The 20,656-nt window shown below is 45.4% G+C and overlaps 1 protein-coding gene across 3 annotated transcripts in view; it reads right to left on the minus strand.

Annotated features, from left to right (window-relative positions):
* LOC129866838 (SLIT-ROBO Rho GTPase-activating protein 1) overlaps positions 1-20,656 on the minus strand; it is a 163,266-nt gene that overhangs the window by 98,628 nt on the left and 43,982 nt on the right. The gene's annotated exons all lie outside the window — the stretch shown is intronic.

Consider the following 20,656-nt stretch of genomic DNA (forward strand, 5'->3'; position numbering starts at 1 on the left):
ATCCAGTGGAAATCGACTCCAAGACTATCATATGGGCATCATCGGCTTTAATCCCACACAAGGAAAACCCTCCAAAATGAACTGGCCCTATTACATGAAGTATAGCGCAAACACGCTGAGTGCAGTTATGGCCTGTCGTACTCGTCAAGTGTGTGTATTCACACCGGATATGCCTAATCGGGACTGGAGTCTGGGGTGGATGTGTTTTGGAGACAAGCTCCTGTAAAAAGGAGAAACTCAATGATGAAAGTCAGACCAAAAATCACTGTCAATGTCTCTGGAGGTTATGGTTTTAGTAGTCAGCCAGCATGAAACTACTATACTGACAAACTGTCTAATACCACAAAACACACCTCACCAGTTCACACAACAGTCTTGAACATCAGTCCAACACAACTTGATACTCTATGACCACTCAGGCTAGTAGACTGTAGGGCTGGAAATAGCCACGGGAGGGTTTTTCAATACCATCAATAGTATTTCTGAAGTTTTTTCTACATTTGAATATGTGTCGCTACTTTTTAAGCAGATAGTTAAAGTCAACTTGTGCGATACTTTAGATTAAGAATATTTCATTCTTCATTTCACCTGTCAAAATGTTTCATTATGAACTTTACTGGTAATCCCCAGTCACGTGGCGTTTGTTTACAAGCACACAATGAAGAGAGACCGGAGCTTTGTGAATATTTCTGCCGAGGTGCAGTTTGAAGATACTAGAACATTCCACATTTACTTTTCCTCTCCAAACAAAATGAGTAATGAATAGAAAAATCTGACTACCACATAGCAGAATAGTTATCTATTTACCTACTCGCCTTTCTGTGCGGGAGAGGAGCATTCAAGTTAGTAGTGCCATAGGGAGGGAAATATGCATTCTGACAAGCTGTTGCGGGGAAAGAGAGCCTTTGTTAAGAGGAGGATCCCAGCTTTCCATTCCTACTTCATTTATTTATTTAGAGTAACTTGGGGTAAAATGCCACCCTACCTCAAAATATTTTTGGGGGAGTGACTTAAATGGTGATGAGACAGATTTCATTTTTAGATGAGTAGTGGCAACCAGGGAAGGTGTTGAGGGGAAAAAATACACTCATTAGCATTTAGTTAGCATTCTCTATGAGACTTTACATGTACTTGTTAGCAAGTAAAAAAACGTAAAAAACTAAGTGGGTTTTGAAAATAGCGCCCCTTGTGTCCAGTGCCAGTATTACTGAATATCCCAGTATTGCACAAGGTCAGTATGAAGATATGACAAACCGGATACCACCCAAGCCTAGTCCAAATACAGACAAGGTTTTACAGACAAAGTTATGATTATTATTATTATTTTTTAATAACAGCGAAAGAGGCCTTTTCCAAACTACCCAAATGATTCCCCATAGAGTAGACTGCTCTATTGGGCACCCATCAATAACTGGCCAAGTCAAGCGATTGAACCGAATCATTGATCAATTAACTGCTGACTCAATTAAACTGTCACTGGGCCCTAAGAGTTCCTCGTTGTGTTTCCCAAAATGCAAATAAGTGGAATAAGCCGAGAACTTGGCTTCATTCATCAGCTTTAAATGCCTACACAATCTTGAAAAATGAATGATTTATATGTAGGGTCTATTAGAAATCCCTGATAAATTATTTTCTTTCCCAAGGCTTCGGGAGCGGCTCTTTCATCCTGGCACCGAGTGGGGGAATAAACAAATCAAGTTGGGAAAGGTGGGACAGGAAAGGATGGGGGGGGGGGGGGGGGGGGGGGGGGAGTCTCATTTGTTGAGGAAACAAACTGCAGTGATATGCATCCAGTGTCTGACTAGCCAGATAGAAACCAACAATCAGCTGGAAGTACATTTGGCTGCAGTGTAGCAAAGAGTCCCTTCACCCCAATGGGTAATCACGCCATAGCTACTTGAGTCTGAACTCGGTTTAATCCAAACAACATTTTAGATTGTATGTCCAGTGCAGGTAAAATAGGCCTAGAGGGCAGATTGAGATTGGTGCCAGTTTCCTTTTTCAATCATGATGGGCTACCAAGACCTGATGTTCATTGTTTGGATGTCACAGGTTCAACCAGGTTCTCCAGCAACGCATTTGTTCCACTGAGAGAGCGAGGGATTTCTATGGGGAGCTAAAGGAGAAAGGATGTTCCTAGAGACGTTACCAGAGCTTCGGGAGTTTTCTTTATGAATGAGAAACCCAGAATTCCAAGTGTGAATAATTCCTCACTCCAAACAGTGAATGAGGATGTGGAATTAAAACAAAGCATCCCCGGCCTTTAAGCAAAGGAGCAGAGCGGATCATTTAACAGAATTCTATTCATGACTGAACATTAAATCATTCATATTGCAAGTCAAACATTGACCAGTGACACCAGGCCATGATGGATGACATTGCAGAAAAATCACCGTTCAACATTTGGTGCATATTATTCACCCGTGACAATTTAGGCACATGTAAAGCAGGGATAACAATTAGGACTCTCTCTACCTACACAACATTGTATTCAACTAAGATAAAATCAGACAATCATACTATAATTCTTTCCCTCGAGTGACTCCTTGAACCTTCACAGAGAAGCCTAATCCACTAGTCAGTGAGGCAACTCAAGTGGATATCGCTGAGAATTCCACAGGTTCTCTGTCATCTCGGGACAGGTGAAAGCCTCGCTTTGATCAAACAGCCTGGGCATCAAGTATTCTGCTGTAGGCAGTTTCAAATCAATTGTCTGAACTGAACACTCCTGATTCCCACAGACCCTCCAGAGAAATATTACACAAACAATGAACATTTCTCTAGCCCACACTGGCACAATGAACCTTGAATTTCCTTCATAGAATAATACACATTAACTCAGTGTAAAAAACAACACCTTGAACAAAAAAAGGCTCAGCTAACGACAGGTTCACAACATTGTATCCTTCGCTCTCTCCGCGCATGCAAACGCTGCATTGAGTGGTCCTCCTCTATAAATACAGTGGTACAATCCTGTCTGAGGTCATCTGTATGGTAAACACGTGCAGAGGCGCCCACTGCGGAGCTTGAGGGGGGTGACTGCGATCAAAGCACTCTGTGATCCACTTCAAACAGGCAGCAGGGAGATGAGTGCACCTGTGCACTGCTGTGAATTGACACTTGCAGGACCTGGAAATAAAGTCAACGGGCCAGCAGGGAGCAGGAGGCTGGGACAGTCAACAGGTGGCTCTCTGTGGCTGTAAAAGGGAAGAGGACAGGGCCAAGAAGGGAGTCTATGGATGGGCTTTGAGGGATTCTGGAAGTTCATGGCTGGTTCCTGGAACCAGAAATGTCACAGTTCAGCCTGGTTTGGCCCTGTTGTTGAAAAGGGGCATACGTAGGCATGGATACAGATTTTGTAGGCCTTCGTGCCCACTGCATGTCCAGGGTGACAGCACAAAACCAAACGTTCAATAGAAATGAAGGGTATGTGTCCCAGAATACACACTGGGTGGACGTTTACAATGAGAGAGCGAGTCGTTTGGTCTTTATGACGATCTGTTGGAACCAAAGGCTATTTGTTCTGGACTGGATGTCATCCAACCATCCCTTTTAAAGAGTGCACGACGACATATTTCCCATAACCCCATTCACGGTGGCAAATATGTCCAAAGTTGCAACTCTGAATTGCTTTTGATTGCGGGCCATTTGTTGTGAGAGAGAAAGTGCAGTGTCAGCAGGACGACAGAGAACGAAACACTGTTGACCTCCTGAGGAAAAACAAGCATCAGTGAAAACAACCCGCCCACTGTCCGAGAAGCAGGGCCAAGTTTTTCCTGCCTCTGCCACGTGAAAAGGCTCTTCATTGTTCCACCAATTCACTTTGAATAAACAGCTCCCCTGGCCTGCTTGCTGCTCTTCTTCCTCTGTTATATTTTACCATTAGTTATATAATTAGTCCTCCAAGGGTCCCGCTGCAGACTTCTTCTCTGGTTCTTCCTACTTTATCACTGCCTCTGCCAAAAGCTATCTGGGGCATACTATACTGTACTGTGGACCCGACTCCCTCATGTCTAATATAGACAGGTGTGTGTGTGTGTACAGTAAAAAGTAACTGCTTAACTCATTGAAGAAATTGAGTAGTGGCTACTCAAACATCTCCAACTGTCAGTAGTACTCAAATCACAAAAGTGGTACTAACTAATTTTGTCAATATCATTTCTTATAACGTACTGTTAACAAATATTAGGTTATTGAGAAAATATAATTTTAATTATTTGTGTTATGCTAACCTAAAGTAGGTTTTATACGTTATGATTTTATTATACACTGCTCAAAAAAATAAAGGGAACACTTAAACAACACAATGTAACTCCAAGTCAATCACACTTCTGTGAAATCAAACTGTCCACTTAGGAAGCAACACTGATTGACAATAAATGTCACATGCTGTTGTGCAAATGGAATAGACAACAGGTGGAAATTATAGGCAATTAGCAAGACACTCACAATAAAGGAGTGGTTCTGCAGGTGGTGACCACAGACCACTTCTCAGTTCCTATGCTTCCTGGCTGATGTTTTGGTCACTTTTGAATGCTGGCGGTGCTTTCACTCTAGTTGTAGCATGAGACGGAGTCTACAACATACACAAGTGGCTCAGGTAGTGCAGCTCATCCAGGATGGCACATCAATGCGAGCTGTGGCAAGAAGGTGTGCTGTGTCTGTCAGCGTAGTGTCCAGAGCATGGAGGAGCTACCAGGAGACAGGCCAATACATCAGGAGACGTGGAGGAGGCCGTAGGAGGGCAACAACCCAGCAGCAGGACCGCTACCTCCGCCTTTGTGCAAGGAGGAGCAGGAGGAGCACTGCCAGAGCCCTGCAAAATGACCTCCAGCAGGCCACAAATGTGCATGTGTCTGCTCAAATGGTCAGAAACAGACTCCATGAGGGTGGTATGAGGGCCCGACGTCCACAGGTGGGGGTTGTGCTTACAGCCCAACACTGTGCAGGACGTTTGGCATTTGCCAGAGAACACCAAGATTGGCAAATTTGCCACTGGCGCCCTGTGCTCTTCACAGATGAAAGCAGGTTCACACTGAGCACACGTGACAGACGTGACAGAGTCTGGAGACGCCGTGGAGAACATTCTGCTGCATGCAACATCCTCCAGCATGACCGGTTTGGCGGTGGGTCAGTCATGGTGTGGGGTGGCATTTCTTTGGGGGGCCGCATAGCCCTCCATGTGCTCGCCAGAGGTAGTCTGACTGCCATTAGGTACCGAGATGAGATCCTCAGACCCCTTGTGAGACCATATGCTGGTGCGGTTGGCCCCGGGTTCCTCCTAATGCAAGACAATGCTAGACCTCGTGTGGCTGGAGTGTGTCAGCAGTTCCTGCAAGAGGAAGGCATTGATGCTATGGACTGGCCCGCCCGTTCCCCAGACCTGAATCCAATTGAGCACATCTGGGACATCATGTCTCGCTCCATCCACCAACGCCACGTTGCACCACAGACTGTCCAGGAGTTGGCGGATGCTTTAGTCCAGGTCTGGGAGGAGATCCCTCAGGAGACCATCCGCCACCTCATCAGGAGCATGCCCAGGCATTGTAGGGAGGTCATACAGGCACGTGGAGGCCACACACACGAGCCTCATTTTGACTTGTTTTAAGGACATTACATCAAAGTTGGACCAGCCTGTAGTGTGGTTTTCCACTTTAATTTTGAGTGTAACTCCAAATACAGACCTCCAAGGGTTGATACATTTGATTTCCATTGATAATTTGTGTGTGATTTTGTTGTCAGCACATTCAACTATGTAAAGAAAAAAGTATTTAATAAGAATATTTCATTCATTCAGATCTAGGATGTGTTATTTTAGTGTTCCCTTTATTTTTTGGAGCAGTGTATTTTAAAGTCAATCTAACATTTATTAAATAAGTTGTTCTTACTTGATTCTAAAGAAACGTCCTCTCACTGTCAACTGCGTTTACTTTCAGCAAACTTAACATGTGTAAATATTTGTATGAACATAACAAGATTCAACAACAGAGACATAAACTGAAGAAGTTCCACAGACATGTGACTAACAGAAATGGAATAATGCGTCCCTGAACAAAGGGTGGGGGTGGGGGGGTGGGGGGGGGGGGTCAAAATCAAAAGCAACAGTCAGTATCTGGTGTGGCCACCAGCTGCATTAAGTACTACATCTCCTCCTCATGGACTACACCAGATTTGCCAGTTCTTGCTCTGAGATGTTACCCCAGTCTTCCACCAAGGCACCTGCAAGTTCCCGGACATTTCCGGGGGGGGGGGGGGGGTAAAAATTGCCCTAGCTCTCACCATCTGATCCAACAGATCCCAGACGTGATCTGTTGGAGATCAGGGCTCTTTTGAGATCCGGGCTCTTTGCTGGCCATGGCAGAACACTGACATTCCTGTCTTGCAGGATATCACGCACAGAACGAGCAGTATGGCTGGTGGCATTGTCATGCTGGAGGGTCATGTCAGGATGAGTCTGCAGGAAGGGTACCACATGAGGGAAGAGGATGTCTTCCCTGTAACGCACAGAGTTGAGATTGCCTGCAATGACAACAAGCTCAGTCCGATGATGCTGTGACACACTGCCCCAGATCATGACAGACCCTCCACATCGATCCCGCTCCAGAGTACAGGCCTCGATGTAACGCTCATTCCTTCGACGATAAACGTGAATCCGACCATCACCTCTGGTGAGGCAAAACCACGACTCGTCAGTGAAGAGCACTTTTTGCCAGTCCTGTCTGGTCCAGCGACGGTGAGTTTGTGCCCATCGGCGGCGTTGTTGCCGGTGATGTCGGGTGAGGACCTGCCTTACAACAAGCCCTCAGTCCAGGCTCTGTCAGCCTATCGTGGACAGTCTGAACACTGATGGAGGGATTGTGCGTTCCTGGTGTAACTCGGGCAGTTGTCGTTGCCATCCTGTACCTGTCCCGCAGGTGTGATGTTCGGATGTACCGGTCCTGTGCAGGTCCCGTGCACGTAGTCTGACACTGAGGATGATCAGCTGTCCGTCCTGTCTCCCTGTAGAGCGGTCTTAGGTGGCTCATAGTACGGACATTGCAATGTATTGCCCTGGCCACATCTGCAGTTCTCATGCCTCCTTGCAGCATGCCTAAGGCACGTTCACGCTGATGAACAGGGACCCTGGGCATCTTTCTTTTGGTGTTTTTCAGAGTCAGTAGAAAGTGTCCTAAATTTTCATAACTGTGACCTTAATTGCCTACCGTCTGTAAGCTGTTAGTGTCTTAATGATCGTTACACAGGTGCATGTTTATTAATTGTTTATGGTTCATTGAACAAGCATGGGAAACAGTGTTTAAACCCTTTACAATGAAGATCTGTGAAGTTATTTGGATTTTTACAAATTCTCCTTTAAAGACACGGTCCTGAAAAAGGGACGTTTCTTTTTTGCTGAGTTTATTATGTTTTACGTCTTTACTTAAAATAATAAAGTAGTAGTCAGACATGATATTTGAGTAAAACAACACTTGATTTATCTGCTGATAGAATTATTACGTTTTTGAAAGTTATGAATAATTAAGTGTCATGTGGCTCTGTTTTTAGAGGATTGTGGGTAATTCAAAATGTTTGACTTGATATACTTTTACACAAAGTGGTTTGAAGAAAGAAACATTTCCTAAAATAGTATTAAGCAGTTTGTTGTGCTATGAGTTGTAATTCAAATGATATCCAAACCATCGGGCAAATTGACGTTCAATAATGAGACAAGCCATTCTCAACATAAAAAAGGTCATGTCAAATAAAATGTATTTGTCACATGCACCGAATACAACAATAGACCTTACAGTGAAATGCTTACTTACAAGCCCTTAACCAACAATGCTTAAAGTTAAGGGGGAAAAAGGTGTTAGCTGTTCAGGAGTCTTATTAATTGGGGGTAGAAGCTGTTAAGAAGCCTCTTGGACCTAGACTTGGCGCTCCGGTACCTCTTGCCGTGCGGTAGCAGAGAGAACAGTCCACGACTAGGGTGGCTGTAGTCAATACCCGCAATTTTTTGAGCCTTCCTCTGACACTGCCTGGTATAGAGGTGCTAGATGGCAGGAAGCTTGGCCCCAGTGATGTACTGGGCCATACGCACTACCCTATGTAGTGCCGAGCAGTTGCCATACCAGGCAGTGACGCAACCAGTCAGGATGCTCTCGATGGTGCAGCTGCAGAACCTTTTTAGGATCTGAGGACCCATGCCAAATCCTTTCAGTCACCTGAGGGGGAATAGGCTTTGTCGTGCCCTCTTCACAACTGTCTTAGTGTGTTTGGACCATAGGGCCTACCGAGTGGCACAGTGGTCTAAGGCACCACATCGTAGTTGCTCGCAGTGCCACTGGTTCGAGTCCAGGCTCTGACGTACCCGGCCGCGACCGGGAGACCCATGGGGCACAATTGGCCCAGCGACGGCCGGGTTAGGGGAACGTTTGGCAGGAAGGGATGTCCTTGTCCCATCGCGCTCTAGTGATTCCAGTGGTGGGCAAGGCGCATGCACGCTCACACCATCGCCAGGTGTACGGTGTTTCCTCCAACACATTGGTGCGGCTGGCTTCCGGGTTAAGTGGGCATTGTGTCAAGAAGCAGTATGGCTTGGTTGGGTCGTGTTTCGGAGGACGCACGGCTCTCGACCTTCGCCTCTCCTGAGTCCGTATGGGAGTTGCAGCCATGAGACAAGACTAACTACCAATTGGATACCACGAAATAGGGGAGAAATAAATGTGTTTGGACCATGATAGTTTGTTGGTTATGTGGACACCAAGGAACTCGAAGCTCTCAACCTGCTCCACTGCAGCCCCGTCAATGAGAATGGGTGCGTGCTCGGTCTTCCTTTTTCTGTAGTCCACAATAATCACCTTTGTCTTGATCACATTGAGGGAGAGGTTGTTGTCCTGGCACCACACGGCCAGGTCTCTGACCTCCTCCCTATAGGCTGTCTCATCGTTGTCGGTAAACTTGATGTATTGGTGTTCAATTCGTGCCTGGCCATGCAGTCATGAGTGAACATGGAGTACAAGAGGGGACTGAGCACGCACCCCTAAGGGGACCCTGTGTTGAGGATCAGCGTGGCGGATGGGTTGTTACCTACCTTCACCACCTGGGGGCGGCCCGTCAGGAAGTCCAGGATCCAGTTGCAGAGGGAGGTGATTAGTCCCAGGGTCCTTAGCTTAGTGATGAGCTTTGAGGGCACTATGGTGTTGAACGCTGAGCTGTAGTCAATGAATAGCATTCTCACATATGTGTTCCTTTTGTCCAGGTGGGAAAGGGTAGTGTGGTGTGCAATAGAGATTGCATCATCTGTGGATTTGTTGGGGCGGTTGCAAATTGGAGTGGGTCTAGGGTTTCTGGGATAATGGTGCTCGTGTGAGCCATGACCAGCCTTCCAAAGCACTTCAGACGTGAGTGTTACGGGTCGGTAGTCATTTAGGCAGGTTACCTTAGTGTTCTTGGGCACAATGAGAGATTCAAAAGCTTCCTTTGCGGGCACATTACGGAGGACCTGAAATGTTCCTACCACACCGGCACAGTGGTGAAGAAGCTGTGCAGCGACACAGGCGGCTGAAGAAGCATGGCCCATAAGACCCTCAAACTTCTTCAGCTGCACCATTGAGAGCATTCTGTAGGCTGCATCACCCCCTGGTACGGCAACTGCACCACCCTCGAATGGTGCAGTCAGCCCAGCGCATCACCAGGGGCACGCTGCCTGCCCTCCAGGACATTTACAGCACTCAGTATCAAAGGAAGGCCAAGAAGATCATCAAGGACCTCAGCCACCCGAGTCACGGTCGGTTCACTCTGCTACCATCTAGCAGACAAAGACAGTACAGGTGCACCAAAGTAGGGACCTTAAGACTGAAAAACAGCTTCCATCTCCAGGCCATCAGACTGTTGAATAGCTATCGAGCTCACCACCTCTTGTAATAAGAGAGAAAGACTTACTCACACAACACTGCTGTTCCATGTACTGTATATAGGGACATTAAATACTGGGCTGTTTCTTTTACGTTGTGTATTCATTTACTGTATTCTTCACATAGCTCATTCTAGGATACAGTATCTACTACTGTACATTGCATTTTCTTACACTATATTTACACACTGGATTCTCGACATAGCTCACTGTAATATATCTACTGCTGTACATATCATAGTATACATATTTTTGGTGTATATACACTCATAGATTGCATTTGGATTACTGATACAGTGTTATAGGGTTGTTAACCGGACTTGATTTTATAGTTATCCGTGTACTTGTTTGACATTTTTGCTGCACTACTACGAGCTAGTAACACAAGCATTACGCTGCACCCGCTATAACATCTGCTAAACTTTGTACGCAACCAATAAACTTTTATTTGATACGGGTTACTCGGTTCTAGGCAACGGCTTTCCACAAAATGTTTTGGCAGAACTAATTTCTTTAAAACTTTTTCCCTACAAGCTCACTAGCAGCAGCTGAAATAGCTCAGCAGATGTGGGGTCTGGAAGTAGGATTTGATCTGTTAGGACAGCTAGTCTTACTGGGGTCCAAACATTTAACGAAAGAGACATGACAGAGAAAATACTTTACTATTTACATACATTGTAAATTATGCAGGAGGGTCCCTTGCCTCACCATCTAGTAGAGATCTGGGGTTATGAGGGTCCCTTGCCTCACCATCTAGTAGAGATCTGGGGTTATGAGGGTCCCTTGCCTCACCATCTACTAGAGATCTGGGGTTATGAGGGTCCCTTGCCTCACCATCTACTAGAGATCTGGGGTTAGGAGGGTCCCTTGCCTCACCATCTACTAGAGATCTGGGGTTAGGAGGGTCCCTTGCCTCACCATCTACTAGAGATCTGGGGTTAGGAGGGTCCCTTGCCTCACCATCTACTAGAGATCTGGGGTTAGGAGGGTCCCTTGCCTCACCATCTACTAGAGATCTGGGGTTAGGAGGGTCCCTTGCCTCACCATCTACTAGAGATCTGGGGTTAGGAGGGTCCCTTGCCTCACCATCTACTACAGATCTGGGGTTAGGAGGGTCCCTTGCCTCACCATCTACTAGAGATCTGGGGTTAGGAGGGTCCCTTGCCTCACCATCTACTAGAGATCTGGGGTTAGGAGGGTCCCTTGCCTCACCATCTACTAGAGATCTGGGGTTAGGAGGGCTGCCCAACATGGCGTTATATGAAGGAAGACCGACTGGATAAACGGTATCAAGTAGGTAATTATGGACTTGGCTCATAATTCTTTACCAGATCGCATGCTCTCAATACGGGCAGAGAGCTGGATCGCATGCTCTCAATACGGGCAGAGAGCTGGATCGCATGCTCTCAATACGGGCAGAGAGCTGGATCGCATGCTCTCAATACGGGCAGAGAGCTGGATCGCATGCTCTCAATACGGGCAGAGAGCTGGATCGCATGCTCTCAATACGGGCAGAGAGCTGCATCGCATGCTCTCAATACGGGCAGAGAGCTGCATCGCATGCTCTCAATACGGGCAGAGAGCTGCATCGCATGCTCTCAATACGGGCAGAGAGCTGCATCGCATGCTCTCAATACGGGCAGAGAGCTGCATCGCATGCTCTCAATACCCGCAGAGAGCTGCATCGCATGCTCTCAATACCCGCAGAGAGCTGCATCGCATGCTCTCAATACCCGCAGAGAGCTGCATCGCATGCTCTCAATACCCGCAGAGAGCTGCATCGCATGCTCTCAATACCCGCAGAGAGCTGGATCGCATGCTCTCAATACGGGCAGAGAGCTGGATCGCATGCTCTCAATACGGGCAGAGAGCTGGATCGCATGCTCTCAATACGGGCAGAGAGCTGGATCGCATGCTCTCAATACGGGCAGAGAGCTGCATCGCATGCTCTCAATACCCGCAGAGAGCTGGATCGCATGCTCTCAATACGGGCAGAGAGCTGGATCGCATGCTCTCAATACGGGCAGAGAGCTGGATCGCATGCTCTCAATACGGGCAGAGAGCTGGATCGCATGCTCTCAATACGGGCAGAGAGCTGGATCACATGCTCTCAATACGGGCAGAGAGCTGGATCACATGCTCTCAATACGGGCAGAGAGCTGGATCACATGCTCTCAATACGGGCAGAGAGCTGGATCACATGCTCTCAATACGGGCAGAGAGCTGGATCACATGCTCTCAATACGGGCAGAGAGCTGGATCACATGCTCTCAATACGGGCAGAGAGCTGGATCACATGCTCTCAATACGGGCAGAGAGCTGGATCACATGCTCTCAATACCCGCAGAGAGCTGCATCACATGCTCTCAATACCCGCAGAGAGCTGGATCACATGCTCTCAATACGGGCAGAGAGCTGGATCACATGCTCTCAATACCCGCAGAGAGCTGGATCACATGCTCTCAATACCCGCAGAGAGCTGGATCACATGCTCTCAATACCCGCAGAGAGCTGGATCACATGCTCTCAATACCCGCAGAGAGCTGGATCACATGCTCTCAATACCCGCAGAGAGTTGGATCACATGCCAGTCTCTTGTATTCTGACATTTGGGGGGATTATTCAATTGGCTGAGAAATCTTCATTACCATACCAACTATACTGGTTGCTAGACAATGCTTTCTACATTTAAAAATTAATACATCTGATTTTGATTAAAATGCTTTTTTAAGATGCAGGGAATTTCAAAATGCTATCTATTACGATCAATTTGCGCAAGCAATGTTACATGTATAAAAGTTAAGATATTGCATAGTGATATTGAAAGTACGACTTAAGTAGTTTTTGGGGGTATCTGTACTTCACTTTTTATATTTTGGACAACTATTACTTTTACTCCACTACATTCCTAAAGAAAAGGATGTACTTTACACTCCATACATTTTCCTTGACACCCAAAAGTACTCGTTACATTTTGAATGCTGGACAGGAAAAGGGTCCAATTCACAGACTTATCAAGAGAACATCCCTGGTCATCTCTACTGCCTCTGATCTGGCGGACTGATTAAACACAAATGATTAGTTGGTGCCGTCTGGTTTTCTTAATATAAGGAATTTGAAATTAATCATACTTTTTCTTTTAATACTTTAGTATATTTTAGCAAATGCATTTACTTTGACACTTAAGTATATTTATAACCAAATACTTTTATACTTTTACTCAAGTAGTATATTACTGACTTTCACTTTGAGTCATTTTCATTAAGGTATCTTTACCTACCGGTCTTTTTCTGGGGCGCACCGTGCATCACATAAAAACTACATTGAAAAGTTTGTTGTTTTATCAAATGAATCATTTGAAATGTCATGGTATATCCTTCTATGTAACAATGTCACATGGATATTTTAAATTTAATTTAGGAAAAGTATTTGTGTTAAAATATGCCAATATTTTCTTGGGGTTGGCAAAAATGAATGCTCACACAAGTATTCGATTACTAACGTCTGTTCGGATTTTCTAATAAGCGTGCACATCCCTAGTAAATATAATGTCAGCTTCAAGTTCTGCCCTGCTGCTGAATATTATACTGCACCTCCCGCTCACACCAGCCCTCTGCCCCATGCCCCCCCAGCCCTCTGCCCCCCATCCAAAGGCAGATCAGATGAATGCAGTGTGAGGGCCTGCCTGTGGCGTGACTGATTCTCACTAGCTCCATTCCATCGGGCTGCCTCACAGCGTTTCATCACCCACGCGGCCGCAGATCCTCCAGCAGATCAGGATGACTTCTACCTCACAGAGGAAAAAGCCCAGCACCGCATAGCCTTGTTTGGCCCAATTACTTACAACCCAAATAATTAAAGTTCAAAAGGACCTCACACAATGGAGAGGGCTCAAAGTTTTCAGATTTAGTTTGACCATAATATCATGATGGCTTCAGGAGATGTGCGTACAAATACATCCCAAAATTGTGCTGATTCAGATTCAACATTTTTGTGGAGAAATAAAAATCACTATGCAACGTGTTGCAGCTAAGTGGTACCCATGTCACAACATGTGTTATTACAAAGAAAGACAATGAATGACACCAGTGGGAATATAAATAGTAAGCTATTCATCATTCATTTCATTTGAGAGACACCGAGCTGAACTCCAACAGTGGAGTCTCTTGCCAGTGAAAGAGCTGGGCAGATAGAGGCCGGAATGGGTTACCAGCGCAGTGTTACAGTATGATACCACAGAGCTGTCACTGAAGGACCCAGTGTCCGACTGTCTGTTGAGCTATGACGACAACATAGGAAGATGCTAAACAACTTAGCCTGCCACTGAGGCAACTGTAGCCTGGTGGTCCCACATCTGTTGTGCTAACTTGCCAAAACGCCTATCTGGGACCTCCAGGCTAGAGCTAGTGGCCTACTGCCCTAAAGGTGGAATAGTGAATAGTCCATCTTACCCACCTGCAATGTGACAGGAAAATAACAATAGGCTACATTTATCAAGTGTGGCTAAGAATTGGCAATGCCACAATTATGGCCTGGTTTGAGAAAGCACAGACTTGACTGACAAAAGCTGGACATTTTCATTATTACAGACATTGTCCAATACTCTGTAGTGTGTTCTATACCCCAAAAAATGACTACATTAGCCACATGGACCATATTTCAAAATCTGACTGACACCAAAGCAGCATCCAAACATTCCTGTGCGTGTAGACAGAGTTGGTGTAATGCTGCGTATGTGTGAGTAAATTCAGGCTACTCACACCGAGCATGCATCCTTGGGGACACTTGTGTGAGGCAGTGAGTCTGCGAGAGTGCCATGCTTCCTTCTCAGAGTCAAAGCTCTTGATGATGATATGGGTTGTACATAGTATAACACACCCAAAAATTATAGGCTGTTGGAACTGGCTTTTTTACAGAGTATTTTCCAATTTCAATTCACGTCAGAGCCATCAGACATCTTTCTGTGAGAAAGTACAAACATTTCAAATGTAAAATTAACATTAACACAACTTAGTCAATGGCCGTGTCCAAAATCTGTCTTGCCTACTTTTTACTTAAACTGCATACTGTGTACTAAGCATACTAATTAGAACTATTTAGTGAAAATGGATGCAGTAAGCTACAAATATCAGCATACTAGGCTCCTCCTACTGAGAATGTGTCATCTAATATCAGCATACTAGGCTCCTCCTACTGAGAATGTGTCATCTAATATCAGCATACTAGGCTCCTCCTACTGTGAATGTGTAATCTAATATCAGCATACTAGGCTCCTCCTACTGAGAATATGTCATCTAATATCAGCATACTAGGCTCCTCCTACTGTGAATGTGTCATCTAATTTGTTCATTTTGGTTATCAGCTGTTTTCAGACATTTGGGTCTCGAAATATGATTCTCTTCCTCAAGTGTGTAGCAAATTCTACTATACTTAACAAAAATATAAACAACATGTAAAGTGTTGGTCCCATATTTCATGAGCTGAAATAGAATATCCGAAATTTCCCATACGTACAAAAAAGCTTATTTCGCTCAAATTTGGCGCAGCAATTTGTTTACATCCCTGTTAGTGAGCATTTCCCTTTTACCAAGATAATCCATCCACCTAGCAGGTGTGGCATATCAAGAAGTTGATTAAACAACATGATCATTACATAGGTGAACCTTGTGCTGAGGACAATAAAAGGCCACTGAAAAGTGCAGTTGTGTCCCATAACAAAATGCCACAGATGTCTCAAGTTGAGGGAGCGATCAATTGGCATGCTGACTGCAGGAATGTCCACCAGAGCGGTTGCCAGAGAATTTAATGTCCATTTGTCTACCATAAGCCGCCTCCAATGTTGTTTTAGAGAATTTGGCAGTATATCCAACCGGCCTCACAACCACAGACCAAGTGTAACCATGCCAGCCCCAGGACCTCCACATCCGGATTCTACATCTGACACCAACCATCTGGACAGCAGATGAAACTGAGGAGTATTTCTGTCTGTAATAATGCCCGTTTGTGGGGGAAAAAACTATTCTGATTGGCTGGACATGGGTCTATTCCCTCCCAGGCCCACCCATGGCTACACCCCCACCCAGTCATGTGAACTCCATAGATTAGGGCCTAATTCATTCATTTCAATTGACTGATTTCCTTATATGAACTAACTCAGTAAAATCGTTGAAATTGTTGCATGTTGCGTTTATATTTTTGTTCAGTATACGTAGATGAAAAGCAGAAATGAGTATGACATCCTGGCATTTATACCATATTAAATGTTGAAAAAAATCCCCATACCCAAAATGACTACTATTTAGAACGCAACTGTGGGTATTCGGACACAGACAGAATTCTGTGATGTTGGGCTAGTTCCCTCTCCTGTCCCTCATGTTCAAGTATTGTTATCAGGCAGGGAGTCTCTGGGTTGTTTTGTCAGGAGCAGCAAGAGCAGCTTTGTATGTTTGTTACTACAGCCACATCAATACCTCTGAGGAGCAGATGTCTGTACTACTATTAGCCTGTCCCGGTTTCCTGGCTGGTACTCACACACCAGGCCTAGGGCATGGCCACACACACACACGCACGCGTGTAAACACACACGGGAAATTCTGCTCTAGTGGCCAGCTTTTTCTTTTGTTTTCTCTGTGGCTCAAGAAGAATGAGGGCTGCTGACCGAGAGAGCTCTGGTTTCTTCCTGTACCCTGATAAATAAAAAAAATTACAAAATGTATAGGCTGATTCACAAAATATCTCCGTCTGTCTCAGCCGATCGGCCATGCCCACTTGCACATAATTAAAAGCTATACTTAAAACAGTAAACAGAGACTAAAGCATTGCCTTGCTATGTTGTTGTCTTAGGTCCATCTTTATATAGTGTTGTCTCTCTTGTTGTGATGTGTGTTTTGTTCTGTATTTATATTGTATTTATATATTTTTTTAAATAAGAATTTGTTCTTAACTGACTTGCCTAGTTAAATGAAGGTTAAATAAAATAAATAGGCCTCAAATTCTTGTAATGCTGTAGTAGCAGTTGAAGTAGCTTTGTTTCAGTGGCGAAAGTAGAATGCACTGTGTTTAATGAGCCAAAAACATTATCAGATTTCTGCCTATTAATATCTGACTAATGTTGGTTAACCCAGAACTTAAGTCTGGCTTAATAAGTCAAACGCTCGATAGAGTTCTGAGTCCATACGTGCTAAGAGAACCGATAGAACGAGGACCAGAGCCGGAACGAAGACCTCCACCCTCTCCATTTGCAAGTTACTGGCAAGGCCATGGGCCAAATGCCCCCCCCCCTGTTCGAAATTCAATAGACGCCAACACTTGCGAAATTGTGACTCGTCCAAATGATGAAAAACCCAAGCACCAGGAACTAATACTGCTCGTTATCTCATGCATCCAGTTGTTTCATGACAAATCTAAGCTACCATTTATGTTTACATAGTCATAGGATTCTCGAAGCAAAATCCTTCACAAACAGGCCAGGCCAAAGCAGCTCATTGCATTGTGATATGAATACATTTCCCCCTCATTCAACAGGATGATTATTCAAGTGTATAATCACCCAGGCAATAACTGAGATGTAATAATCCTCAAATCAGCATTAGGTCATCTCTGCCAAGCGGGCACAATAGCCGATGGTGACGGGTTGCCAAGGCGACGCTTCAACAAGAGTGAATCCCAGCAGAGCAGGCGGTGGGGCATCAATCACCACGGGCATCATTATGGTGGACTGCGAGGATCCTCATTCAGCTGCAACCCAAATAGAAGAGTGGGGTTCCTGGAGATTAATGTGAGCACACTTTAGAAGGAAATTATATTTACTCAGCTGCTATGTAATATCCAGCAGCAGTCCTGTTTGCTCTGGACGCCTTTGGTTCTGCGCTTTGGCTCCTTGGCCGGCGGGGCTGGGTGTGTGTGTGTGAGAGTGTGTGTGTGGTGGGGGGGGGGGGGGAGGGGGGGGCTACAAATCCAGCATGTACAGCCACCCTAGAGCCTCCACAGGAGCAGGGACGTTAGATGGAGAAAAAAGTTGATTGAGTCAATGGCCATTCTCTGTCTTTTCATCCTCTATGCCTTTCCCCTACATCCTCAACCCTCTGCTTCACCCCTTCAACCTCCCTCTCATCAATTATCTCCAGTCCCTGCCTAGCTGCTGTGTCTGTCTGCCCTGAGGGGACAGGAGTGGAGAGAGAACTCCTTTGCTTTGGAAACTCAACAACAGGTATTCAGGCTACGGTTGTGTGTGAAATAGAGCCGTTCCATCGTATACACTCCCTTTGGAAAATGACATCAACTCCGCACTTCAGATCTACCGCCTATTTTCTCCCAGAGCTCTGAAAAATGACACTTGTGAGACTGTGTTGGCTTTGTACTTTTGTTTGGCAATACCAGTGATGGGAGAGCGATGGAGGGGGCTGAGGCTCGTATATCAGCCCCCACACAGGTCAGACCACCACCTCCCTGCTCCATCACACAGTGAGCTTACCCTGGCGTAGGCCTGTCCAGGCAGGCCCCAGTTCTTAAACTTCGGATGGATTGTTTGAGAAAATTCTGAGGTTGAGAGATCCTGCGGTGCTAAACCCACAAAGTGTAATTACATGGGGGGTTCCCAAAAACAACTTAGTGTGGACCATATGCAAATTCCATATGAATATTTCTGCTTCCACTGAAGTGAACACTCGTTTTGAAAGTAAAGGCATGTCAATCTTCAACTGAAATAAGGACTGACAAAATGAACAGGTGAATCACATGAATGGGTTGTTGTAATGCCCAGGGGGATGAGCATTTGAGGGGAAGTGGCAGTATTACTTCTGAGCCCTCTGCCTGAGGGCACCCTGGGATAAAGCATGCAGCCTTGAGAGGAGAGGGGCCACACAATGAGGTGTCTAGTCCAAAGACAATGCATACGCACATACACACAGGCAAGAGAATAGGCCTAGAGTTCAGAGGGAAGAGATACAAGACCATGCACCTGTGTGTGAGGAGTCTTTCCTAACAATGCAAACCAGATTCAGACCATTCTTCTGACACATCACAGGGAAAAGTAAGTTTGACAGTCCTCCTCACCCGTTCCTCACCCCTGGTCCTCAATTCTCACACTGTCTCCCTCCAATGAACAGCCTGTTCTCGGTTTGCTCCTGTCTGGTAAGGCCTTGTCAGCAGCCCCTGACGGAGCCTCTGCGCCTGAGTCAATCCATTTGAAATGAATCACCTTTGGATTTAAACTAAAAACTTTCCATACATGTTTGCCCATGGAAGAAGTGGTCAGAAAGTAACTTTTTGGACTTGAATGCCAAGACAAAAATGTGTCAATAATCAACTGACTGGCTTTCTTGATGTCTATAGTATTCTCTCTGGTATGCAATCTGGCTTCCGCTCAGGATATGGATGAGTCACTGCAACCTTAAAAGTCCCCAGTCATGTCACCATTGCCCTTGATTCTAAGCAATGTTGTGCTGGTATTTTTATTGACTTGGCCAAAGTTTTTGAAACGGTAGACCATTCCATTCTTGTGTGCCGGCTAAGGAATATTGGTGTCTCCGAGGGGTCTTTGGCCTAGTTCGCTAACTACCTCGAGTGCAGTGTATAAAGTCAGAACATCTGCTGTCTCAGCCACTGCCTGTCACCAATGGAGTACCCCAAGGCTCAATCCTAGGCCCCACGCTTTTCTCAATTTACATAAACAACATAGCTCAGGCAGTAGGAAGCTCTCTCATCCATTTATATGCAGATGATACAGTCTTATACTCAGCTGGCCCCTCTCTGGATTTTGTGTTAAATTCTCTACAACAAAGCTTTCTTACTGTCCAAAAACCTTTCTCTGCCCTTAACCTTGTTCGGAACACCTCCAAAACAAAGGTAAATGTGGTTTGGTAAGAAGAATGCCCCTCTCTCCACAGGTGTGATTACTACCTCTGAGGGTTTAGAGTTTGAGGTAGTCACCTCATACAAGTACTCGGGAGTATGGCTAGACTGTACACTGTCCTTCTCTTAGCACATATCAAAGCTGCAGGATAAGGTTAATCTAGACTTGTTTTCCTCTATCGTAATCGCTTCCCTTTCACCCCAGCTGCCAAACTAACCCTGATTCAGATGACCATCCTACCCATGCTAGATTACGGAGACATAATTTATAGATCAGTAGGTAAGGGTGCTCTCGAGCGGCTAGATGTTCTTTACCATTCGGCCATCAGATTTGCCACCAATGTTCCTTATAGGACACATCACTGCACTCTATACTTCTCTGTAAACTGGTCATCTCTGTATACCCGTCGCAAGACCCACTGGTTGATGCTTATTTTTAAAACCCACTTAGGCCTCACTCCCCCCTATCTGAGATATCTACTGCAGCCCTCATCCTCCATATACAACACCCGTTCTGCCAGTCTCATTCTGTTAAAGGTCCCCAAAGCACACACATCACTGGGTGGCTCGTCTGTTCAGTTCGCTGCAGCTAGCGACGGGAACGAGCTGCAAGAAACACTCAAACTGGACAGTTTTATCTCAATCCCTTCATTCAAAGACTCAATCATGGACACTCTTACTGACAGTTGTGGCTGCTTTGCGTGATGTATTGTTGTCTCTACCTTCTTGCCCTTTGTGCTGTTGTCTGGACCCAATAATGTTTGTACCATGTTTTGTGCTGCTACCATGTTGTGTTGCTACCATGCTGTGTTGTCATGTGTTGCTGCCTTGCTATGTCGTTGTCTTAGGTCTCTTTTATGTAGTGTTGTCTCTTGTCGTGATGTGTGTTTTGTCCTATATTTATATGCATTT

The sequence above is a fragment of the Salvelinus fontinalis genome, chromosome 12 (assembly GCF_029448725.1).
Source record: "Salvelinus fontinalis isolate EN_2023a chromosome 12, ASM2944872v1, whole genome shotgun sequence".
NCBI classification, from domain to species: Eukaryota; Metazoa; Chordata; class Actinopteri; order Salmoniformes; family Salmonidae; genus Salvelinus; species Salvelinus fontinalis.